The sequence below is a fragment of the Lindgomyces ingoldianus genome (assembly GCF_010093535.1).
Source record: "Lindgomyces ingoldianus strain ATCC 200398 unplaced genomic scaffold BDR25scaffold_20, whole genome shotgun sequence".
NCBI classification, from domain to species: domain Eukaryota; kingdom Fungi; phylum Ascomycota; class Dothideomycetes; order Pleosporales; family Lindgomycetaceae; genus Lindgomyces; species Lindgomyces ingoldianus.
In genome coordinates this window covers 427,500-433,997 of record NW_022985181.1, presented here as the reverse complement: position 1 = coordinate 433,997, position 6,498 = coordinate 427,500, and positions in this window count along the sequence as shown.

The following is a 6,498-nucleotide window of genomic DNA, read 5'->3' as shown; positions in this document are numbered from 1 at the left end:
AGCATTTTGCAGCAAATTGCAGCATGTTGCAAGCTGGTCGCGCATAGGGCTAGTGCGCGAGGGACTCGGACCGGAAAAACAAGGCCGAGCAACACAAGCAGAACACACAAGAAAAAATCAATAAATTAATACAATCATTCATCATCCCATACATCACATCTAAACCCATTATTCATCTTAGGAAGCCTAGAAACAGTGCTTTAATCTGACAATTAAGAGTCTCAGTGCCTCCATTGATACAAAATGGCCACCCAGCCTCCTCGAGACGCGACAGTCGTCCTTCGAGACCACACCGACTACAGAGCCTGGATGATGCAGCTGCAATCGAGATGTGTAGTGCACGGCATCTGGCCGCAAGTGGATCCTAAGTTGACCATCTAAATAATCTCCAAACTAAGAGCTCCAGAGATGCCGCTAATAGCTGAGTTTTCACCAGCCTCCAACGTCAAAACGCCTACGCACATAAACAAGCTATTAACAAGCAGTCTTAGAGCTTTTAAAGAAGCTATAGAATACTATAAGATTAAGGCTAACAAGTACAAGAGTAACAGACATAATTATAAAAGAGAGCAATTAAGCCTCTAATAGATTATTGTCTTTATTTAGTTAACAGTTAGCCTGCATCTGCAGCATACATGCTGTTCCCTAGATTAACTACTTAGACAGTAGATTACAAACCTTAAAGCTACAGTTAGTGTTAACAACTAATTTAAATAAGAATGTGTATATAACTAATATAATACATCTTTAAAGCTACTAAAAAAATGTAAGCACATAAAACCTATAGCTAGCAGAGTATAATTACGCTGCCACAGAAGGAGAGACATAAAATGTCCTAGAAACAACGCAGTTTAATGCTGTTACAAAGGACTTTCTAACTACTATAAATAAAGTTGCCCTTTATTAGTTTATAACTTTTTAGAAAAGCAGATAGTTTGCACTAGACATAAATTAAAAAAAAATAATAAAGCGCTTCTAAAAACACATAATGTTAGATTATTTAATATATATAAAAAAGCATAAAGCTATTTTTATAACAAATAACTTATTATATTTTACTAAAAGTAGAAAAACTACTTAAGGCACAAATAAAGACGCCTATAGTATAAAAGTTATAATATTAAGAAAATAAAGTAAACCTTAACATTAATATTATTAAAAAGATAATAAAAAGTTATCTTTAAGCTAAAAACCTACTAAAATAAGAAGCACTAAATGTCTTATATGTAGACATATCTATGCACTAAAGAACTGCTTCTATGTCTATCTAGACAGAGCACTAGACTAGTAGATGCTAAATAAAAAAGTTAAAAAGCTTATAGTATTAAAGCATAAGTATAACTTAAAACTTTAAGGCTTACTTAAAAAGTAGTATAAATATAATTTAAAAATACTAATTTTAAAAAGTTTATATACACTTATGCTAGAGATATAAAAAGACTAACTTAAAAGCTAGAAAGTATTAAGAATTAAGGCAGCTATATTACTAGCTATAGTTAATTTAAACTAGAATAAATATCTACTAAGAAAATTATTTATTCTTAACTTAAGCTTAATATGCTATATTATAAATAATTTTAATTAGATTTATAACTATTATTTACTAATACTAAAAGACTTTATTTAGTCTAAAAACTTTTATGTATAGATTTAAAGCTATAGATTAATTATACTAAGCTTAATAAGTAAGCATAGAACACATAGTTAAGCATACAGTCTTATACTATATAACATTGCACTGTGCTTAGACCTGCTGTGCAACCTAGTCTTATTCTGCCTACTGCAACAGAAAGGAATCTAGTAGGACACACAAGCAAAGCTAACTGCTTTAAAGGCTTTAGATAGAATAATAATTAGAGATCTTATAAAGATCTATAGCTAATAGGTGTTAAAGTACTATCTACTATAAGAGGGCTTATATTATATACACATAATTAACATAAGAACTAAACATAGCCTATAAAAGGCATTAGTAGAGCTATAGCATAAGTGTCTTAGACACTCTAGACTAGCTACACTTAAGCACCTTATATAGTAAGCTAAAAAGGTGTAAATTAAAGAAATTATAATAGTCTAATATAACTTATATAGTAGAGCTAAGATATAATAATAAATTAGCTGCGCACTATAAATTAGTAATAGTAGACCTAGTAAAAGACTATTAATTAATTTCTATACATATAAAGTATAAAGCATTATAAAAGAGCAAAGTTAAATGCTAATTACTAATAAGTATTCTAGCCTTTAGTAGGACCTCTACTTTAAAAATAATAAGCCTACTAAATTAATTATTAAAGCTTTTATAATTTTTATTCTCTTTTTAAAGAACTATTATAACATTACTATAAAAGTTATTAAAGCTAATAATAAGATTATAACAGTAAAACTAAAGGTAAAACGCTAGCTAGCATTACATAGAATAACTGTTAAGCTTTTAGCACTAGATACACAAGCCTAGAACAGAGGAGCTAAACGCTTAAAGGGTGTAAATAAAGAGAAGTTATAGGCTATGCAACTAGATGCTAATCTACTATAGGATGTATAGCTATACATTACTAGAGCTAGCGTATACCTATATAATTAGACGCTAAACTATGCTAACTACTAGAAGACACTATACAAGATCTTCTTTACACAAGCAGCTCTAAATAATAAAGTTATTATATTAATTTAAAAGCTAAGCCTTACACATCTAAAAGCTTACAGCTATAAAGCATTTATAATAACTAATAACATATATTAGAATAAATCTAAGCTACAGAGGCTAAACCTAAAGGTGTAGATTAAATATCTAGTTAAGTACTAATTATTAAACATCTACTATATATAAATACTACTACTAGCAAAAGTAATTTATACATATAATGTTATTTTTAATAAACACTTAATCTTTAGCAGTAAGCCTAAAGACCTAATAAATAACTTTATATATAACATAGTAAAAGAAATTACTATATATATTAAAATAATTAAGCCTCTAACACCTAGTTATTAGCTAAAGATAAAGTTATTCTATAAAAATAACACTATAAATAATATAACGTACCTAACAGGTTGGCCGGCCACACAGGTTAGCTAGCCACTTTTGCTAAGCCCCTACTAAAACCACCCTATTCTCTTGCAAAACAGCCTACTTTAGCCCTATATAGAGTAATACAACACAAGATATTATTTAGAGTCTACTTCTACTACTTACTTATATGTACGCAAGTTATGCCTAGTCTAATTACACTACCTATATTACCTTTAACTTAGCTTACCTTCTTTAGCGCGCACTTGCGTCTTTAGCTTTTTCTTATTACTACGCGCTCTAAACTTCTTTAAAGCAGTTAAATAAGCTCTATTTTTAACTATTAAAGTCTTTTCTACTTAAATTTGCTTTTTTTTATGTAATCTATGTTGCGTAGCAGCCTTATTTGCTACTTAAAGCTCTATAATCTTATAGCCTACCCTGTTATGTTAATGCCTTAGATAACTGTTATCTACTTTTTATTACCTTACTATATTGCCTTTAGCTGTCTTTGTTTCTCTAAAGCTGTAATAACTGCTCTAGTTAATATCTAGCTTATTATAAAGCCTAACTTATTAAAGTTATACCTGTCTTTATTCTAGATACTGTACTTAGCTTTTATGTTAGCTACTAGGCAAAACTAGCCCTAGATAACCTCTAGATTTTTATAAAGCGCTCTTTTATAATTATACTTATAATTAAACTTTATTATAAACTTAGAGCAGTGCTTAACTTATATACTAGGCTAGTTTAAGCTAACCTGGCCTAGATTGCGCTCTGCAGGCAAGGAATTAGCTATATTAGCTATAGCTGCGGGCCTAGGGGGAAATCTGCGTGTAATTGTCAGATATGCGCACCTACTGTCAAGACAGGAGGAACGCTTGACGAAAGCTGCCACATAGTGAGCAATAAGCTCGAACAGTATGTTGCTGCAAATTGCAGCATTTTGCAGCATGTTGCAGCAAATTACAGCATTTTGCAGCAAATTACAGCATTTTGCAGCAAATTACAGCATTTTGCAGCATGTTGCAGCAGTTTGCAGCAAATTGCAGCAAATTGCAGCATTTTGCAAGCTGGTCGCGCATGGGGCAAGTGCGCGAGGGACTCGGATCGGCAAAACAAAAAGCCGAGCAACACAAGTAGAGCAGAAAAAGGATCGATACATCAAACACAATCAATCAATCATCCATACATCACATCCAAACCCATCATTCATCTCAGGAAGCCTAGAAACAGTGCTTCAATCTGACAGTAATAAGCTTAAATATGTACTTAACAACTACCTCCTTCTTAAGCTTAGTTAGATTCCTTAATTTAGGCTAGTATTCTGCTTGTAAAGGCTGTCTAGCGCGTTAATTACTTAGTGTTGTGTAAGAGATATTATAAATAGCTGCAGCGCGTTATAAGAAGAGTTTTAAGTTTTATTTAAGAGCCTAAAAAGTAAGCTGTATCTAACATTCTTTAGAAGATTTAATCTAGTGTTGTTGTTAAGGCATTATGTAGATAGGTAGAGTTTAGTAGGGGCTTAGCAAAAGTGGCCGGCTAACCTGTGTGGCCGGCTAACCTGTTAGGTACGTTATTAAATTTTAATAAAGTAGACCTACTAGGCTACTATTAAAGAAGAAAGATTAAAGATAACTATCTATTTTCTCTAAATACTCTGCCACCTGCAGCATTACTTATGCAGTTAATAGCTAGAGCTGCACTAAAGCTAAGCTAAATAGAGTTTTTAAAGACTATACTATAAGCTGTAGCCTTTATAGCTAGTATAAGATCTAAAAGTGTAGAAAAGCATAGCAGCAAAACGCTAGATAAAGCAGCATTAATAAAGATACTATTAAAAAGGAAGACACTTTATAGAAGCTAGCTACTACCTCTACTATTAAATTAAAAGCAACTAGAGAAGCACTCTCTATATAAGATGTTTAAGGCAGTAGAAAGAACACACTTAGACAGTTATTAAATAATAAAATTCTAAACAAAGGTCTAGACAAAGCTAATTAAGGCAGCTAGATAGTAGATTCTAGATTATATGTAGGTGTACACCTACAAGCTTAACAAGCACTATAGATTATAAAGATGCAAGGCATAACTAGTAGTCTACAGCAATTAATAAAGAAACATTACTACATAAGATACTTATGCTGCTACTCTAGTAAAATGCTTATTTTAAATGCTAATAGTAATATCTACACACTTTAACTTAAAGCTTAAATAATATAATGTAACTAACATATTTATACATGTAGTAATTAACTATAATATCTACATGTAGATGCTAAGAGGCTATTAAAAACTAGGTATAATACTAAAGCTTTAAAAAGCACTATATAGCCTATAAATTTCTTTTTTACTCTAGCAACACTATTTTATAACAACTTTTAAAGGCCTTAGGTTCTTAGCTGTTTTATATAAACTCTACTATATAACTAAAGCTAGAATATTTGTCTTCTTTTATATAAACAACTTTATTATTGTGTATAAAAAAGGCTCTAAAGCAGATGTGCAGCGTGTAGTAGACTAGCTATAAAAGAAGTATACCTTAATAAAAGGCAAGGACCTATAATAGTTTCTAAAAGTTAAGATTATTAAAAATTAATAGTAATAAATAATTTAGCTGTTATAGGCCTTATATATTAATAAAATAGCTAGGCTAGCTAATAAAAAGAACCTGCAGCACACTACACCTATAAGTAAGATTAAACTTATGCTGCAATCTAGTTTTATAACCTTATTAGAAGTAAATTAATATTAGTAGAAGATTAGATCTCTGCTCTTTGCAGCAGTTACTATAAGACTAGACATTGCCTTTACTACATTACGCCTTACATAGTTTCTTACAAATTCTGTATCTAACTATTAGAATGTAGCTAATTAAGTTATCCTATACCTTTATGCAACACAGATGTACGCACTCTAATTAGAAGAAGAAGACTACTTTATAATAGTAAGCAATATATTATTTATAGATAATACACTAAATAAAAAGAGCTTTTAGAGCTATGTTATTTAACTATTTAGCAAATAAATTGCATAGTGAGTAAATAAGTAAAATATAGTTATTAGCAGAGCTTGCTCTGCTTATTATATTCGGGTTTGCAGAACGAAAAGTTTAGCAGAATCTCCTCTTTTGGACCCGCTAGTTAGTCAGAATTTCTTCGGATAAACCCCGGTAACGCTGTTTCTCTGTCAGCCTATGTGTTTCTTATATTCTTTTTTGAAAAAAATGTATACCTAATGTAAGTGCACCTTTATGCTAATTTGCATGCAGTTTTCTCTAGCATGCGTTGTGTAAAACATATTTAAATTATAGTTAGTTGCGTCTGTTCCACCTCTCTAGCCACATCGGTGTGTCGGGGATTGGCATCAGCCACATTGGTGTGTCGGGGTGTCAGATATGCGCACCTACTGTCAAGACAGGAGGAACGCTGGACGAAAGCTGCTACATAGTACGAGCAATAAGCTCGAACAGTATGTTGCTGCAAATT